At 44.4% G+C, this 17,500-nt stretch overlaps 1 protein-coding gene across 1 annotated transcript in view; it reads left to right on the top strand.

The window, feature by feature from the left end:
* Positions 1-12,804: 12,804 nt before the first annotated feature.
* LOC121855510 overlaps positions 12,805-17,500 on the top strand; it is a 45,328-nt gene continuing 40,632 nt past the window's right edge. The window contains exon 1 of the mRNA XM_042350488.1: positions 12,805-13,138. The gene's annotated coding sequence lies outside the window, so the exon portion shown is untranslated. The remainder of the gene's footprint in view (positions 13,139-17,500) is intronic.

The following is a 17,500-nucleotide window of genomic DNA, read 5'->3' as shown; positions in this document are numbered from 1 at the left end:
GGTGGTGGTGGTGGTGGTGGTGGTGGTGGTGGTGGTGGTGGTGAGTGGTGGTGGTGGTGGCTCAGGGAAATAAATGTTTGGTGGGATTTATATTTAGGTTATTAGACAGGTAAATCCTCTTAATCTCTTGACTCAGGTGAATATTTATTTCTTTGTCTTTTGTTAAGCTTGGATTTAATACTGACTAACTAGCACTATCACGACCACTAACTAGTACGACTAACTGTAGTAGTGACCCTAGACACACAGACACACACACAGACACACACACTCACACGCACGCACGCACACACACACACACACACACACACACACACACACACACACACATATATAACACCTGAGGGAGGGGAAAAAAATCAGCGAAAATTGGCTAGAAAGCGCCACAAATATCGCCACACCAGCTCGACCATCCCGCCAGACTCCCCCTCACCGTCTGGCTATAAATCACGACCGGGATGGACAGGGGCGACACAAACTCCATTACCAGAGGACCTCATAACACGGATGATGATAATTAAGAGTAATAGAGGTAATGACTACATAATTACTGGCATGGGACACCGAGGGAGGGAGAGAGAGAGGAAGGGAGTGAGGGAGGAAGACAAGGCTAGTTGTCCTTTGTTTTCTCACTTCCCGGGTTACTTAGTTCACCCGCCTCTCCTCTCCTCTCTTTTCCTCTCCTCGCCCATCCGTTCCATCCCATGTCCTTTCCGTCACCCTTCCGTCACTCCTCCCCTTCCTTCCTTCCTTCCTTCCTTCCTTCCTTTTCAATGCCTCCTAATTCATCTCCCTTGTTATTTTCTGCTTTTTCATTACCTATTGTTTATCTGTTTTTTCTATGTTATTCTTTTCTTTCTGTCCCTCCTCTCTTTGTTTTACTCTATGCTTGATTCTTTGTTTGTTTCTTTATCATCCTTGTTTACCAACCTTTTATCATCATCTTTTTCAACCTCTAATCTTCTTCTTCGTCTTTATTCACCTTTTTATCTTGTCTTTCATTCCTGTGTTGATATCCTCTTGTTTTGTCCTTCATTCTCAGTATTCTTATTCATTTCTTTCGTCCATCTCTCTTCATTTATAATCTTGTATCAACTTATTCTTATCCTCTCTCTTATGTTTCTTTTATTCCTCTGTTTATTCTGTTTTATCGGGGGTTTTTCTTATCTGTGTCTTATAGGCTTTTCCACGTGTTTACTCATTCATAGAAAAATTCATAGCTGTGACGTAAGGGAGACTGTGTTATTTATAGTGTGAATTGACTAGTATGTTGCTATGAGATGTTGAGGCTATTATTACTCTCTCCTCACGCTCACTTTCTTCTGCTCTCCTCACGTCTACCTACTCTCCTCACGTCTACCTACTCTCCTCACGCCTTCTCTTCTCACAACTAACCTGAAAGAACCCTGAACTTAAGGGGACTCCGGACCCAACAGAACCCCGGATTATAAGCGACAAGATATATGTGTATGTGTGTGTGTGTGTGTGTGTGTGTGTGTGTGTGCGCTTTTGCTATAGTGTTTGTTATGTGTGGCCTTGAAAACAAACATTCACACTGACTGAGCACCTCTTCGACCCAACACGTCTCCACTCACCTTGTGTTTTCGTTTCCTGGTATGGTGTCAACAAGACCCTCACACGTCTGTCGCACAACAAGACATCTCTCATTGTCCCACCCTTCTCTCACCGTTCCCCCTCACCCCCTCTCCCTCACCCCCTCCCCCTCACCCCTCCCTCACGTCACTATAGGAGGAAAAAAGAGGGAGGAAGATGCCCTTGAGATAGTCTTTCAGCCACACTTTATGACGTCAGTAATAAAAACAATAACACAGACAATAGCACTGAAGGAGGAACCTGACTAAAATATCTGAGGCATGAGAATATCACCTTGACCCTCACCGTCTTCCACAAGATCAAGATACCATTGTGTATCGTTCAATCGTGTTCTCTCAATCGTCTTTTGTTTGCGCTGTGTTTATCCTGATATTTATTTACGTAAGGGAGTCATGCAAGGTGTAAAAAATTATATAAAGTACAGCACATCAGCGGCAAAACTTTCACCTTCATGATCAAGGCAGTGGGGCACAGTGTTAGCTCAGTTAGCCCTCCAACACCTACCATTTTCTATATCGGGATCATGGACTGTAAATCCGCCTGTGAATAATTAGCTCAGATTTGATGTGTCATGCCTTCATTCCACAGAAGAGGGCGGTAATAACGACGGTCGGAAGCTGTTTCTGGCGGTGACATGACCGTTCTAGTGTGTGTGTGTGTGTGTGTGTGTATGTGGGAGGGGCGTGGTGAGATCCTGTAGGAGGGAAAAGGAAATTGAGTATCCTGACCCCATTTTTTAGTGGATGTGATTCAATGCCAGTGTGACATAGCTCAGCTTTGGGTGGATCGCCTCGGTAAACTTAGCTCGGCTGGTTCGGATACGCCCATCATTCTGTAGCGATTGTTGAAGGTTATTATAATTCTACCCTCATATTTATTAATCTTCGCTCTGCTTTTTCTGGAGGGAATATATTACCCGGGATTGCAGATCTTGTTGATAATGATGGAGGTTTTTGTGTCTGTCTTTGACATTGGGACTCGTGCCTAGTTCTTGTGGTAAGGAAAGAACACAACTAGAAGTTATTTGGAAGATCTAATAGCGAAGATTTATAGCACAGGTGTGAGTTTTTATATATAAGTCGGTGTTTATATGAAGAGAAATATATAGAGAAATGAATTGAAGAAATTTGAGGAGGAGGAAGAGGAAAGGAAGTGAGTAGAGAGCACATTCACATTATTAGTAGTAGTAGTATTATTAGCATTACAGTTAATCTTATTCTAGTGTGTGTGTGTAAATAATACACAATAATACTAACGGTTTATTGAAAGAGTTTGGCAGCTGTAGAAGGCTGAAAATATACAGTTACATATTTGGGGAATGGGTTACGAATTACAAATAATATACAAGTGACATAAGTGACACAAATAAGCATATATAGTAAATTTAGATGGGGATCAGCTCAAAAACATGCCTATTTCAACATAGTGATATGTAGGAGCAGTGCTACTGGGGAGTGAATACACCGATTTATTACATGTTATTGATACTTTTACAATGGTTGGGACTGGGCTGTTCTATAGCGATCAGTTCGTGCACGTATGGGCTGGATGCGGTTGTGGTGTCGAACAGCAATTCTCGGACAGGGGATCTCCCAGGTGTAGTAGGGGCCGGTGTCGGGGATGGTGTAGAAGCTTCTACCAAATTTGCAGATGAGGTCGTGGTGATGGTCAGTGAGAGTCGAAAGGGTCAGTGTGTTGAGCGCTTCTTGATATGTGGAGTAGGAAAGGGAGAGAATAATCTTGCATGCCCTCTTTTGTACTTTTTCTAGGTGTTTACGTTGTGTGGCATTTAGGGAGGAAGACCAGGTAGGGGAGGCATAGGTGAGCTTGGGAAGTATGAATGTTGTGTAAACACTGAGGAGCTCGGGTGCAGGAACTCCGAGGGACTTGAGTCGGCGGAGGAGGTGGAGACGGAAACTGGAGGATTTGACAACTTCACTGACGTGTGGTTTCCAATTTAGTTTGTTGTCTATGGTGACGCCGAGGAGCTTCGTGGAATCTACAACCTGGAGTGTGTTCGGACCTAGGGTAATGGAAGGAGGTGGGACAATGTCGGAGGAGAGGGTGATGTGCATAACCATTGTCTTGGTATGGTTGATGGTGACATGGTTGTTGGTGGCCCAGTTTTGGAGACTGTTCAATAAATCCTGAAGGGCGGTATAGTTGGGAGCGGAATTGTTGACGCTGATCCCAATGGTGGAGTCGTCGACATATTTCCAGCGAGCAGGGGCTTCTCTTAGGGCATCATTGATGAGCATAAGGAAGCAGAGTGGTCCCATCTTGGTGCCTTGGGGGACGCCACAGGTGAGTGACTGAAAGGTGGAGACAGCCCCTCGGAAGCGTACAGCTTGGCGTCGGTCACTGAGGAAGTCTGTAAGCTATGGTATGAGACTTCTCCGAAGCCCGAGGTCAATAGCTTTGTTTATGATTATATTGTGGTCGACTAGGTCGAACGCTTTAGTGAAATCAATGAAGGCGACAGCTACAGACGTTTTTCGTTTCTCGAGATGGCGGTATATGTAATCGAGAAAGCTGGCAAGACAGTGAGTGGTGGAGGAAGTTTTCATGTTGCCAAATTGCTGAGGGTCTACGACTCCTGCAATATCAGCATAAGCCCAGTCAAACACAAAACTTTCACAGATTAGGCTGGGTATTGGTGTGTGTGTGTGTGTATGTGTGTGTGTGTGTGTGTGTGTGTGTGTGTGTGTGTGTGTGTGTGTGTGTGTGTGTGTGTGTGTGTGTGTGTGTGTGTGCTCATGTAGCAGTATGTTGGCATATATGATGCTCTCTCTCTCTCTCTCTCTCTCTCTCTCTCTCTCTCTCTCTCTCTCTCTCTCTCTCTCTCTCTCTCTCTCTCTCTCTCACATAACGAGGCAGGGACGTGACCTTGTCTCAGCCTCCACAACTCTCAGTGTTAAAGGTCACACGTTGTTTTTTTCACAGGCCATACACGCTCACGCCCAACACTCTACACGCTCACGCCCAACACTCTACACGCCCACGCCCATCGGTCTTTATAGGTAAACATCCCTGCCTTCATGTTTACGACACGTCCACCACTCACCTATGAGGTTATATCTATGTCGGGGCTTAGGTGAGGTTAGGTTAGGTTAGGTTAGGTTAGGTTAGGTTAAGTTAGGTTAGGTTAGGTTAGGCTAGGTTAGGTTAGGTTAAGTTAGGTTAGGTTAGGTTTTTGCGGATAAAACTAATAATTCTCCTGCTCATAACTGCGAGGTAGAGGATTATTTAAAGTCCTGTCTGGCTGTGTTTCTGTCTGTCTCTGTCTGTCTGTCAGTTTGTCTGTCTCTGTCTGTATGTCTGTGTGTCTGTCTGTCTCTGTCTGTCTGTCTGTGTGTCTGTCTGTCTCTGTCTGTCTGTCTGTGTGTCTGTCTGTTCTCCTAAGTAACTCAAGAACGTATTCGTACACTCGCCCTAAACCTGTTAATCATTATCAACTTTTGAAGGTCCACATGATAAACTTTCATTGCAAATAGCGGCAAATGGAGTAAGTGTTGCCATAGTTACAGTCTCCAAGTGTTGCCATAGATACAGTCTCCAAGTGTTGCCATGGTAACAGACTCCAACATCACCAGTATCATATTTACAAATCAAGGCTACAGTTCGTGGTCTAGTTTTAACATTTGACTCGAATGACGTTGAAATTGTATTATGTTTATCTAAATAATTTCTCCTGTGTGACTATCAGTTCGAATTGTATGAAAAATAAGGTCAGATATATACTGAAACTCACACTTTGTCGCAATTGACCCTAAAAACGTATAATATTTACACGGTTCATGTCCTGTGTACAGTCATGCCCATGTCTCTGTGAACGAATGCTTCACAGTAGAGAGATCGAACCTGGATCCCCCCCCACCCTCATCTTGACGGACGATAACATAAGAACATAAGAATGAAGGAAACTGCAGCGGGCCTATTGGCCCATACTGGGCAATCCCGTTTACACCCAACCCCTATTGCTCATATATCCATCCAACTTGTGTTTGAAGCTATCCAGCGTATTCGAGTTAATGATGATATTTGGTAACTTGTTCCATTCATCCACTACTCTATTTCCAAACCAGTGTTTACCTATTTCACGCCTAAATCTAAATTTGTCTAATTTAAAACCATTGTTACGAGTTCCCTCCTGGTTGGATAGTTTGAGTACCTTTGTAATGTCCCCTTTGTTTAGCCCTGCCTTCCACTTATACACCTCTATCAGGTCGCCCCTCGCTCTACGTCTCTCGAGGGAGTGCAAATTAAGATGCTTTAACCTGTCTCTGTACTCAAGGTTCCTAATGCCCGGGATTAGTCTTGTCATTCTCCTCTGGATTCTTTCCAAGGATTCTATGTCCATTCTGTAATACGGTGACCAGAACTGAACTGCGTAATCCAGGTGTGGTCTCACAAGCGCAAGATATAATCTTAAGATGACCTCGCTAGTCTTGTAACTAACACTCCTTTGTATGAACCCAAGTACTTTATTAGCCTTGTCACGAGCAAAAACACATTGTTTACTTGGCTTAAGATTCCTACTTATCATTACTCCTAAATCTCTCTCGCAGTAGGATTTCTCAATGACATCGTTGTTCATCTGGTAACTGGTTTCCCTGTTTACGTCTCCTATACTGAGTACTGCCATTTTTCCGACCATTCGAAAATTTTTTTTAGATCTTCTTGTAGTTTTGCGGAGTCCTCGTCAGATTTAATTACACGTCCTATTTTAGTGTCATCAGCAAATTTACTTATGTTGCTGTCTATGCTGATATCTATGTCGTTTATGTATATAATAAATAATAATAGTCCAAGTATTGAGCCTTGGGGAACTCCACTAGTGACGTTGCTCCAATGGGATTTAGTGCCGTTGATGCTCACTCGCTGTTTCCTGTCCTATAACCACGCCCTAATCCATTTTAGAATATTACCTTTAATGCCATGTGCTTCTACCTTTCTTATTAGTCTTTCGTGGGGAACTCTGTCGAAGGCTTTGCTAAAGTCGAGATATACCACATCATAATTGTGCCCCTCGTCCACCGATTCGAAAACTGTAGAAATATCCTTCCACCACGGTTACCCTCCACCCCCCACCCTCTTCTCCTCCACCCCCCCTCTCCTTTCTTCCCCTTCCCCTAAACGAAAGTCCCGTCGCCTCTTCTCCATGAACCAATAACCCCGAGATTCAGACTCGTCAATCCGAAGCATTTATGGACAGAATAATGTATCTTCTCTATTGATTCGGGTTCAAGCGCGTACCTTCTCGCTGCTCGTCTATTATAAATATTAATAGACACATAAATATAATACGTAAAATAGATCTTCAGTCTGTATGTATATGTGTCAATCTCGTTCAAGGGATTCATGTATCTTCGTAACTAGTGATGTAAGTGTGTGTGTGTGTGTGTGTGTGTGTGTACTGGTGTGTCATGTGTATGTGTGTGTGTTTTTGTGAATAAGTTTGTCAGGTGAGTTTGTTGTTAATTATGATAACTTGAGGTAATGTTTGGTTATGAAATATTGACTGAATAACACACACACACACACACATACACACACACACACACACACACACACACACACACACACACACACACACACACACACACACACACAGGCAGTATATAGCTGGTTGTTACATATATATATATATGTTGCCACATACATATATATGCACACATATATATGCATATATACATATATAATAGCTAAGCAGGCTGGGCTGGCTGGCTGCCATATATATTGTTGTTATATTGCTGTACATTAGCTATTGGTCATTGTCATTACATACAATGGTTGAAGGAAATAATATTGTTAATATTATTGCTGGTTGTTACATATACATAGCCACACACATACATATTACACAGCCAGGCTGGTTGGCTGGTATATCACACACACACACATCCGCTGCCTTGCACACCTTACTAACAAATATCAGAGTCGATGTAGGTTAGTCGTCAACACAGCCGCTGCTACACGCACGTAATTACCTTCATTTATTTTTTTTCTGGCTCATAATTCTGATCCAGTTAGAGTGATGGCGGGGACAGGTGTGTGTGTGTGAGTCATGACCATTACATGACAAGGTTATATCTGTTAAACTGTGATATTCGCTGATCTATACTACTATTGTGTGTATGTGTAATAATAAAATAATGGAGGTTTCGAAACTCATTGAAGAATATATTATATTATTGGATATTATTACTGGTCAATATTGAATATTAGACATATACCAATAGTATTACATATTATACACACACACACACATACATACATACATACATACACACACACACACACACACAGGAGTGAAAATAATATGAATTAAACCCCGAATGCAATAATAATTATCATAAAAAAACATAAAAAAATTAAATAAACAAATTTTAAGTGTAAGAGAGACAGGAGAGAGAGAGAGAGAGAGAGAGAGAGAGAGAGAGAGAGAGAGAGAGAGAGAGAACACGTGGTGATCCTGAATAAGTTATTAAGGTGCCCGGGTCAACACATACCATTGTTTCATTACTGCTGCCTCCTGAGACACTGTGTGACGCCTGGCTGACTCCTGGTGAGGACGAGTAGAGCCTGCCTTGGGGTCGACACTACCAGTAATGTTCAAAGTTTATGAAAAAGTTTGAAGCTAAGTCACATAGCACACAGGGAGCAGCGGTGACGCAGTGTGTAGCGTCATCCGGCACTGTCAAGTGTAAGTCAGCTGTGATGACCCACACGAGTGTGCAATATAGTGTGTTGTATTGACGCTGTCCCTAATGAGTGTGTGTGGGTGTGCGTGTGGGTGTGTGTGGTGTGTGGGGTGTGTGGGGTGGGGTGTGTGTGTGTGTGTGTGTGGTGTGGTGTGTGTGTGTGTGTGTGTGTGTGTGGGTGTGTGTGTGTGTGTGGGTGTGTGTGTGTTAAGTCAGTGGACGAAGGTGTTTATAATGAACCTAATTAGCTTGATTCCAGGTACAATTAAATGTTTGTTTACCTTGAAAAGCTAATCAGTAAGGGTCATTAACCTTCTATTATCTCTCATACCTGGAGAGTTGAAACTTTGTTAATTTATGAAGGATTGATATTGAACGCTTGAAGACCTTAGTTACTGAAGCGCTGTAATTAAAACATCTCTTGTGTTATTCTAAACTAATGTTGAGAGATTAATCGTTATAATGATGTTGTTTAATGTCAGAACAACAGCAGTCTTAAGTACAGAAAGTTACGTGACAATAGATATCAGTTTGGTGTACTCTGACCCCTCATGAGGACCTGGTTGTTGTATGCTTAGGTTAGGTTAGGTTAGGTTAGGTTAGGTTAGGTTAGGTAACTCACTCATAAAAAGTATCGCTAAGATTTTGGTGTGAGACAATGTGATACAACGGGTGAAGCATTTTAACCTTACCGAGGCAACAGGATTCATGGTGTTCATTTAGAAATCCATCGACTTACCGTGAAGATCCTTGTCTGGAGGGGAGGGGAGTTATAAGCTGCTTAGTATCAGTCAATGTTTCAGGTGATGGAACACATAAACGTTTCCTCCTAGTTGGAACATCAGTCAACACAACACCCAGTATACAGAGTGTTGAGCTGAGGCAACACCCACTCACAGGAGGTACACAAACACAGTGGTGATCCCAAAACGAAAATAAACCTAGCCATCTACACTCACCTACGAACACTTTCTACACTCTCCTTCTATATACACCTGTGTACTTAATCAAACCTGCGTGAATATAGGTCATGATGTCAGGTGTTTCATCATTCCATCACAAAGAAATGTAATAAAGTGTTAGAAAAGTGTACTTAGTAAATAAGACTTGGAGGAGACACAAAGCTTCAAAGAGTGTGTGTGTGTGTGTGTGTGTGTGTGTGTGTGTGTGTGTGTGTGTGTGTGTGTGTGTGTGTGTGTGTGTGTGTGTGTGTGTGTGTGTGTGTGTATGTGTGTGCGTGTGTGTGTGAGTTTCTTGTAGTTAATCTTATTTTCTTTTCATTACTTCAATATCTCTACTTCAGTGAGAGAGGGAGAGGGAGAGAAAGTCAAAAGAAGAAAGAAAGGTGGAGAGAGGATGGGAAGGGAAGAGGGAGAGAGAGAAAGAAATAGAGATGTAAAAAGAGAAGGGGAGAGACACACAGAGAGAAGAGGAGGAGAGAGACATAAAGACAGACATTCACTATAGTATGAAAGTCACAACCTGCAGTTAACCATTGTCCAGGAATCAGAGTATAGCGGTGGTTGACACAGGATAATTATGTTGTGGTGGCGGGGTCATGACAGGTGAGCTGAATGACAGGTAGACGGATATAGACAGAGAGCAACAACAACAACATCAACCACAACCTAACCACAACAAACAATCGTAAATCATTTTTCTTACCACAAAAATTTCATCATGTGGCGTCATTTTTAGAAGAAAGAAAACCCACCGGAAACCAGAGTTCAAAATGCTGAGATCACGGCTTAGTTCCGGTCATTTAGAAGAGAGGCAGAGGGTGGGGTGAGGTTGGGGTGAGGTGGGGCGGGGTGGGGTGGGGTGGGGTAGGGTGGGGTGGGGTAGGGAGGGGTGGGGAGGCATCTAGTATACGGTGACCGCCCGACATCGTCCGTCACAACTCGTAACTTTTACACTACACGGCATCGCCCTCTTCCGAAACTGTTGCTTTGACTCTAACTTCGGTTTACTCCAAAACACCTAAATGGTTTATTATATCAATCCGAACGCTAACAGTAACGTATTTTGAGGTTAATGAAATAAAAAATAAATATATACTTCATGGTGAAGGATGATAGAATATATATTTAATTTATAAATGATAGACCCGCGAAGTAAAGCCATCGTGTGAGGATACGAACGCGGGATTATGTCAGTCTGTCACCTGGGCGGGACAACACCGTCGGATCAAGTTAATTACTCTGACAGTTATGTTAGTGAGGTACACCTGTCCGCCGCTCCTGGGACACTAGTGCTGACGGTACATTATCTGGGTTATCCTACAGCCGACTCGTACTAACTGATGACTCATTTCTACAGTCCCGTCCTTCTGAACCTGTTATTTTGGCCCTGACTTAAACTTACCCTAAAACACCTCCCAAGTCCCGACCCATTCACACCTGCCGACTCACAACACCTGAGTTCTAATCAATACTTAATTAACCTGACCACTTAATGGGGTTAATATGACAATAGAGGTTAATACTTTCTCTTCGGTGGGTAGCTCTCTAACACACCTGTCCATAGGATGTAATTAACTCCTTCAGGTAACTATATGCTTCTGTGGTTGGCTGATCAAAGAGGTACTGTATACGTCAGCTGTTGTAAGGAGGACTCTCTCTCTCTCTCTCTCTCTGCTTCTGCTTTTTACACTCACTGAGGACCATTTGCTGTTCCCCCATTCTCTATCGCCTCGTTCCATATTTTTTCCTCCCCTTCTTTCGTCTTTCCATCGTCTGTTTCTTCTTTTCCTTTCATTTCTATCCTCAGTCTCATGTTTTCCTTTCCATCATCCATTCTCTCTCGACTCTCCTTTTATCTATTATTTTACCTTCTACTCTTTCGTCTTTATTCCACTTCCTCTTCCTCTACTCTCCCTTCTTCCCGTCCTTCCTGCTTTCTCTCTTCCATCCTATTCCTCTCCCTCCCCTCTCCCTGCCTCTCTCACCCTCCCTCCCTGATACACTGGAGAAAGTGTTCCCTCCCTCTCTCCCTCCTCATCCCCTCACTCCCTCCCTCATCTCCCCTACTCCCTCCCCCTCCCCTACTCCCTCCTCACCCCCACTCCCTCCCTCATCCCCACACTCCCCCCTCCCTCCCTCCTCTATCCCCCCTCCTCTCCTCCCCATCCCTCTATCCCTCCTCCATCCCCTTCCCCTCCTCCTCATCCCCCACTCCCTCCCTCATCCCCTTTACTCCTCCTCATCCCACTCCTATCCCCTTTCTCCTCCTCATCCCATCTACTCCCTCCCTCATACCCTCCTATCCCCTTCCTCCCTCCTCATCCCCTTTACTCCCTCCTCACTCCCCTCTACTCCCTCCTCTACTCCTCCCCTCTCATCCCTCCCCTCCCTCTCACTCCCCTCCCCTCACTCCCACTCTCCTCATCCCTCCTCATCCCCACTCCCTCCCCACACCCCTCTACTCCCTCCTCATCCCCTCTACTCCCTCCTCACCCCCTCTACTCCCTCCTCACCCTCTTGCCTCCCCTCCCTCTCCCCCCTACTCCCTCCTCACCCCCCTCCCTCCTCACCCTCTCTACCCTCCCTCATCCCATCTACCTCCCTCCCCTCCCTCCCCACCCCCCACTCCCTCCTCACCCCCCACTCCCCTCCCTCATCCCATCCCCTCCCCCCTCACTCCCTCACCCCCCACTCCCTCCCCCCTCCCCTCCACTCCCTCTACCCTCTCACCTCCCCCACTCCCTCCCCTCCTCCTCATGTCCTCCTTACTCCCTCCCCATCCCCTCTACTCCTCATCCCTCCTCTCCCCCACTCCCTCCCTCTCCTCACTCCTCTCCCCTTCCTCCTCCCTCCCTCCCTACACCTCAGACAAGTCTCTTCCCCTCAAGTACCTCATCACTCTGTCTCTGGTTCAACCTGCCGGCGAGTCCCAAGTGAGAAGCGCGACTCTCAACCAAACATCACAGGTTCTCTTTTGATCCAGCGTCCCTTCCTTCTTCCCATCTCCTCCTCCTCCTCCTCCTTCCCTCCTCCCTCCCCTCCTCTTCCTCCCCTACACATCAGATAATTCCTCTCCTCTCCCTCCTCCTCTTCTTCTCCTCCTTACACATCAGACTGTCTCCTACCCTCTTCTCTTTGTCTTCTCCTCCTTCCTCCTCCCTACACATCAGACAACCTCCCTCTCCTCTTCCCTCCTCCTCTTTCCCTATACATCAGGACAACCTCCTCCGCTCTTCTCCTCCTCCTCCTCCCTACACATCAACAACTCCTCTCCTCTTCCTCTCCTCCCTCTTCCCTACACATCAGACAAACTCCCTACCCCCCCTTCCCTTCCTCCTCCTCCCCCTACACAGCCTCCCTCCCCTCTTCCCTTCCTCCTCCTCCCCCTACACAGCCTCCCTTCCCTCACTGAAGCGCAACAGTCTCCGCCTCCTTCCTGGTGTAGGCACCCCGCGCCCGTCGTTACCTCCGAACCTGCGCACCAACGCCCACACATTTATATACCGCTGACGCACCACCCGAGGCTGTGACTGTCCCCGCGGGGTTTGACTGCTACAGGTGCTTCGCCAGTACGACAAGAAGCATCCCGGTACCAGTGTCTCTCATCCCAAAGGACAAACCTGTTAAACCAATTGTTATTCTTCATGTGCGGAGTTGCTGTAGTAGAGTGACCAATCGAGGAGGAGGAGTGGGAGGACTTGAGGGAGGAGTGAGAGGACTTGAAGGAGGAGGAGTGTGAGGGGGGCTTTTGAAGGAAGAGGATCCAGGAGTGAGGGCTGAGAACCTCCAGGAGTCAGCGACCTACACGTCTCAGTATCCGCTGAGACCACGAGCTTTGAGTAACATCGCCCTGACGAGGTAAGAGGTGGTGCTGACTTATCTACGTCCTGTATGTCTTATCTACGTTCTGTATGTCTTATCTACGTTCTGTATGTCCTATCTACGTTCTGCATGTCCTATCTACGTTCTGCATGGCTCTTATCTGCGTTCTGTATGTCTTATCTACGTTCTCTGACTCTTTTATCTAAATGTCTAATTATCTACATCATTTAAACCTTCTTACCATTAAGTAGAAGACCTTTATATCTACCTGGTCACGGTAACAAACTTCCGTCATTCAGAGATGGCAACATGAGTCTCCCTCAGGCCAGAAAGTCGTGAAATAACAAACAATATCTTATAAGAATCTGAACAACCCATTAATTCTTTTTACATTTGAGATCCATTATCAACATTTTCGGTACACGCAGTAGATAACCGTAATGATGTGTGCCCGTGTTGGGAGTGTTGGTAAACAAAGACTAAACAAAAGAGCGTCGTGTTGCCTCTAGTGTGTGTATCGGATGACTGGTAAACACTCTCCAGCTTCTGTTTGTGTGTGAGTTATTACTTGGACGTCTGTGTTGTGAGTGTAGTCAGTCATTATGAACTGTCTATGTATGTTTTAACTTTCTTATTACTTTTAAAATCTCCAGTTCATAGGCTTAGATCTCGGGTTAATATATTATATGCAATCTTATTATCATGATTTTATACAGGTTAAGTATTTATGTGTATGAGACAAACGGATGCAAGTTTGGTGTTAGTCACGAAGTCAGATTTCAGATCATTTTTGGAGGAATATTTGAAGAATTTTTAGTCGTTCGATAGTCCCATGGTCCCTCATGTGGCCAATTATTATTCTTTTCGACCATGACGCAGTGGAGAATCCTCGTTCTGGTTGGCCGTCACCTGCTCGGAGGCCGTAAAGCGCGTCTTCACTACTGTTACTTGTACCTGTGTTGACGTGTAGTGATGGGCGACAGGAAGACATTACACTGAAGGCGTTTATTGTAAGACTTTTTAAAGTATCACATGAGTAATGACATTAAAGTTTTAATTATATTTGAGTAATTATCAATATTGTTACACTACACCATAGTCACCAACGGCTAATGAAATCTGACAGGGCTCACTTAAAATTGGGTGGAGCCAAAACTGGTTTCAACTAGGCTCAATCCTGTTCAATTATTTCATGCCATACGCTTTTTTTATGTCCTATCCAATATACTATACATTTATTTGTACAGTATTATAATATCACAGTTTTTTATTGCCTCACATGCCCCCAACTCTTCAATATTAATCAAAATATTCTCCATAAGCGGCCATGATCCTCGTATTTTCAGTGGGAGAAACTCGCTGATTGGCTGTTAGCTATTCGGACGCCTCTTCCCGCTGCGAACGCTAACGCCTGATCGAGGTGTTAACTTTTCCCTCTGAAAGTGTCATGGGCAGAAGTCAGTAGCAGCGTCTGGGCAGAAAGAATAGCTAACGTGTTGGCTATTTCATGCATCTGAAACGCCTTACTATAACCGCCTTAGATGCGAGGATTACTTTTCTCTCTTAATAAAACATCAAAATAAAGTCTATCCTGACACTTACATAAATATATTGATGCATAGAATAATTCACTGTTTATTTTAGGTTAAGTGAATAATAAGGGGAATATTGGTGATTATTTTAGGTATTATTTAAAGTGGTTAGAAAACTCACGCTACACTGGTGACCATTATACTGCACTTATGACCTCTTGTACACACACACACACACACACACACACGAGGACTGTTTGCAGATACGTGACATGAAAAAAATCTTGTAATTTCTGTTGCTGATGGATAGTAAACAGTTTGATGTGTGTGTGTGTGTGTGTGTGTGTGTGTGTGTGTGTCGCGCCCTCTTATTACCTATATAGAATGGATTACGCTAATTTTTTGTGTGTGGTTTTTGTGTCCATGTGGGTCACTGCTTACTCATACGACACACACACACACACACACACACACACACACACACACACCCACACACACCCACACACACACACACACACACACACACACACACACACACACACACATTTCAGCTGACCCACATATATCCCTGTTCGTGACGTCAAATAGAGATTATTCCCCGATTAAACCTTAAAGGGTAACTACAGCTAATGTCAAATAGGTATTTTAGTGCTCTAACCCCTGCCTTCTCCCACCCTCATCCTCCCCACCCTCCTCACCTCACTCACCCTCCTCTCACCCCTCCCTCACCCTTCCTCACCCCCCTTACCCCCACCTCCCCCACCTCACCCTCCCACCCCTCCCCACCCTCCCTCACCCACTCCCTCACCCTCCCTCCCCCACCCTCACCCTCCCTCACCCTTCTCACCCCCTTCCCCACCCTCACCCACCCTCACCCTCCCTTGCCCTTCCTCACCCTCCTCACCCTCCCTCACCCTCCCTCACCCATCCTTACTCCCCACCTCACCTTCCACCACCCTCCCTCACCCTCCCTCAACCTCCCTTTACCCTTCCTTCCCCACTCTCACCCTCCCTCACCCTCCCTCACCCTTCCTCATCCACCCTCACCCTGCCCCACCCACCCCCACCCACCCTCACCCTCCCACCTTCCCCCACTCCCTCCCTCATCTTCTCACCCTCACACCTGGGGATAATTAGCATGGAAGAGTATTAGTTACTGAATTAATTACCGGTGATATATTATTCGTAATTAAGTAGTGAGCTGAAGTGAGGGTGATAGGGAGGACCACCAGGTGTACCAACAGGTGTAATTAAGGAATAAATTACCTTTCAGTGTTTAGTATAATTTGGATATAATTAAAAAGTGAAGTGTAAGGTTAATAGTATTATATTTTTTACTCGTTTTAGTTATTAATAAAAAGATTAGGAATTTATTTGGTTTATTTGCGACTGTAGATTAGGTTTAGGTCTAGGTTTAGTTTAGGTTAGGTTAGGTTAGGTAAGCGTTAAGGATGGTTTATCTACAGGTGAAATATGCTTCGGTATCTAATTAACAGGTAATCCATAATAAGCATACCTGAATACTACATGAAACAGGCAGGTGCAGGTAGTGAGGTGTGAGTGTGTGTGTGTGTACTAACGGTGATACAGGTGAGTATTAATTAGAACAGGTGTGGTCGCTTTTTATAACCATGCTTAGAAGGGTGTGGGTGAATTGATATCTCCTTGTTACCCTTCACCTCTTCTCTCTCTCTCTCTCTCTCTCTCTCTCTCTCTCTCTCTCTCTCTCTCTCTCTCTCTCTCCCTCTCTCTATCTCTCTCTCTCTCATTTTCCCCATTTTCTTTAAGTGTTACCATCTATCTCTCTCTTTTCTCTTATTTCTTTCTCTTCCCCATTTTCTTTATATCTCTTTTCCCGCTTTTTCTCTTTATCTCTCTCATTCTATCTTTGTTTATCTTATTTCCTTATTTTTACCCCGTTATTAGAGAACTTTTTATGCCTCTCAGGAAATCAATTTACGTTGGATTTCGTGGAAGTTTTGTTACCATTAATCGACTAAAAACGTCCGTGAGATTTCCTTTACGAAGTTGAGTTGCTTATGATCTGTATAACTAGTTCAAGGATATATGGTTTGGTTAGGTTAGGTTTGGTTAGGTTAGGTGTTAGGTTTGGTTAGGTTAGGTTGGCGTTAGGTTTGGTTAGGTTAGGTTGGCGTTAGGTTTGGTTAGGTTAGGTTGGCGTTAGGTTTGGTTAGGTTAGAGTATTTAATCGTTAGAAATCAGTCTCGGGGAAAATAAGTTAAATTGTAAAAAGATGATGAAAGTTACCAACCCGTGTCGCTCCTGCTGTGTGTGTGGGGTGTGCGTGACGTACTTCATGCCACACCAATAATAATAATAACGTAATCTTAATATTTTTCGGGGCGATGGTTGGAGTCACTGAACTGTCATGAGAACTTTTGTTGCAGATGTGAGGCAAACGACACTAAGATTCTGTAGTGAAGTAAAATGCAATAGCTCTTTTAACCTAACCTAACCTAACTTAACCTAACCTAACCTAACCTAACCTAACATAACCTAACATAACCTAACCTAACCTAACTTAACCAAATCTAACCTAACCTAACCTAACCTAACCTAACATAACCTAACCTAACGAAATCTCCACCAACTCTGTCCCTGAACCCAAAGGAAGGCGTGTCCGTCCCCAGGAGTTTAACAACCCGGATGCTTTCGAGTCATTAGTGAGGGTAGATCATTACACTAAACCAATCCAAGGTCGGTATATCTGTCGGTACAAAAAAAAAGGTAGATATCTTCCCAGCGGTAATTGGAACGTGTTTATGGTAGTTAATATTACTACCTCGGTATCCACCTTTAATACCTTACGGGCTACAGGGTGATGCAGAAGTTATGATACAGGTCT

Source organism: Homarus americanus, unplaced genomic scaffold, assembly GCF_018991925.1.
Source record: "Homarus americanus isolate GMGI-L3 unplaced genomic scaffold, GMGI_Hamer_2.0 scaffold1024, whole genome shotgun sequence".
In the NCBI taxonomy this organism is placed as follows: domain Eukaryota; kingdom Metazoa; phylum Arthropoda; class Malacostraca; order Decapoda; family Nephropidae; genus Homarus; species Homarus americanus.
The sequence above is the reverse complement of the archived record's forward strand: the minus strand, read 5'-3'. Positions and strand labels throughout refer to the sequence as shown.